We start from the raw sequence: 2791 nt of genomic DNA on the forward strand, positions 1-2791 counted from the left end.
GTGTACAGTGTTAAGTTTATATGTTTAAAAATGAAATGCATGTATTTGCAAAGTAAGTTCAATTAAAATTTTTAAATTAGTAACATTGAATGCCACAAAATCTTGATATTAATCACAGTATATTATTCTAATCAATTGTCTGGTTTGAATAGTCATATATTCACAGGTGTGTGGGTTTGAGCTTCCTCTCATCCTCCTCTTCTCTCGTGTGTCAGATAAGAAGCTGATGAGAGGCAGTGTGGAGATCTCATCATCATCCTCATGTGTGGGTGAGGAAGATCACAGTCCTGCTCTGAGCAGACACGACACCCAGAGTCTGGCCGTCACAGCTCAAGACCTGGAGAGGGTGCGTGTGTCACGGCTGGAGGTGTTTGCGCATCTTCTGTTTTTAATGTATAGCGTGTCTTGTTGCTTCTTTCTTCCCTAAACCGCCTACAGATTCCCAGAAGTCTAAATCGATGACCCGTGCATACGTCCGTAAGACACGCCCACCAGATGAGTTCAGCAGAGCGGTCACTGTTGTGAGGCCCCTCCCACACGATGATGCCCCGCCCCATGCAGGTGAGTGGGTGTGGCTTCAGGTCAGAACAGAAAATTCAGTTTGATTGATGATTTAGACTCTCTTACCAAATTTGATATATTTATATTTAAATTTTAATTCCGCTTCTCAAGACTGGTAAGAAATCATAAAACGTGTGGTTTTTATTTTATTCAAAAGAAAAGAAAACTAAAGAAAAAACATTTTTTGTTTAAGAAAAAAATAATCAAATCTGCATAAAGTTGTGTGGAAACATTTTTTAATCTCAGTTATGCTGATATCTTAAAAAAAAGTAAATATTTTCTGAATATTTTAACAATTTGGTTAAACTGCTGTTAAATACTGCACAAAATAAAAACTAATCTTGACAATATTATATTACATTTTTTTCTCCAAATATATAATGTTGCAAAATATTTCGGTTTCAAATAAATGCTGTTCTTTTGACTTTCTATTCATCAAAGAATCCTGAAAAATAAAATACATCACAATGTCCACAAAAAATATTTGTCAGCACGACTGTTTTCAACATTGATAATTATCAGAAATGTTTCTTGAGCAGCAAATCAGCATATTATTAAGATTTCTGAAGATCATGTGACACTGAAGACTGGAGGAATGAAGCTGAAAATACAGATTTGATCACAGGAATATATTACATTTTAACAGATATCCACATAGTTATTTTAAATTACAATAATATTTCACAATATTGCAGTTTTAACTGTATTTTTAATCAAATAAATGCAGCCTTGGTGAGCAGAAAAGACTCAAAAACATTAAGAAATTTTACCAACCCCATGCAGACTTTTGAATAGTAGATATACATAATTTTAACATATATACTATGAATCATCTTTATGTTTTATAAAGGGGTTGCATTTAGCATTAAACAAAAGAAAGACTGTCTCCTCATCTGAAAGCCTCAATTCAGTTTCATTTTGACCAAAATGTATATCCTAATGCCCAAAATAGTCTGCATCTGATGGGCTGCTGTATGTTTATATAACTAGTCCTGCGGTCGGGTCTCTATATAGAGAAGCTTTGCTGAAGTGATGAGTCAGTAAAGACTGGAGCCACTCCAGTCCGAATCAAAGGCCCTTTCCTTTAGAGAACCTTAATGTGTGTGTGCCATTACATAAAAGACACAGCCAGACTCCTCAGACGGTGTGTTTTGTAACGGGATTATATGCAGTAATAGTCTGTTATGGTGATATTCAGCACAAAGAGGCCGTGGGGCGGCTGCTGCTGCTCCTGCCGTCACTGTGTGTGTGTTGTAAGGCTCCTGCAGAAGCCCGTGGGGTCTTTACTGATGAAGCGCTCCAGCACAGAGGGATCTGATCAGCACAGCTCTGCCCGCTCTCAGCGCAGGACATGTGAGACTCCGTCCCGTGTATACTGTGTCCAAAATCAGCATCAATCTCCTCTGTGTTGATCTGCGGGCAGCGAGAAGTCATAACACAGTTTCCATTTTACCTTTTCTAGCTCTACTTGACTTCAGGCTATGACTGGAATGTTTCCAGAGAGTCGCTTCTTATATTTATTGCTTTTGTAGTGCAGAACTGTTCTGCAGTAGTTTGTTTACATTCATCTGAGCCAGACGTGATAATCCTAAAATCATGTTCAGCTGTATTTATTTCACTTGCACACTTCACTTTTTGCCTCGGACAAAAATTCAACAAGATTTAATTTATGTGGCCAAAACCAAAAATGCTCCTGTGATGATTTTTTAACATCTGATGTGTTTCCTAACATTTTATTCAAGGCCTAGTTATTAGCATTCAAAAGTTTGGGGTCAGAAATTATTATTTTTTTTTTTATGTTTTTGAGTCTCTTCTGCTCACCAAGGCTGAATTTATTTGATCAAAAATCCAGTAAAATCAGTAATATTGTGAAATATTATTACTATTTTAAATAGCTGTTTTTATGTGACTATCTGTTAAAATGTAATTTATTTCTGTGATGTGCAGCTGTATTTTCAGCATCATCACTCCAGTCTTCAGTGTCACATGATCTTCAGAAATCATTCTAATATACTGATTTGCTGCTCCAGAAACATTTCTCATTACTCGTGCTGCCCAATAATTTTGTGGAAACTGTGATACATTTTATTTTTCAGGATTCTTTGATGAATAGAAAGTTCAAAAGAACAGCATTTATTTGAAACAGAAATGTATCCTAATATTATAAATGTATTTACTGTGACTTTCGATCAATTGAATGCATCCATGATTAATAAAATTCTTAATTTCT

The 2791-nt window shown here is 35.9% G+C and overlaps 1 long non-coding RNA gene across 1 annotated transcript in view; it reads left to right on the forward strand.

Moving 5' to 3' along the window:
* LOC122146409 overlaps positions 1-696 on the forward strand; it is a 3207-nt gene extending 2511 nt beyond the window's left edge. Inside the window, exons 2-3 of the long non-coding RNA XR_006160968.1 lie at positions 216-346; positions 439-696. This is a non-coding gene — a long non-coding RNA (uncharacterized LOC122146409). The remainder of the gene's footprint in view (positions 1-215; positions 347-438) is intronic.
* The last annotated feature ends 2095 nt before the right edge of the window (positions 697-2791 follow it).

Source organism: Cyprinus carpio, chromosome A1 (assembly GCF_018340385.1).
Source record: "Cyprinus carpio isolate SPL01 chromosome A1, ASM1834038v1, whole genome shotgun sequence".
In the NCBI taxonomy this organism is placed as follows: domain Eukaryota; kingdom Metazoa; phylum Chordata; class Actinopteri; order Cypriniformes; family Cyprinidae; genus Cyprinus; species Cyprinus carpio.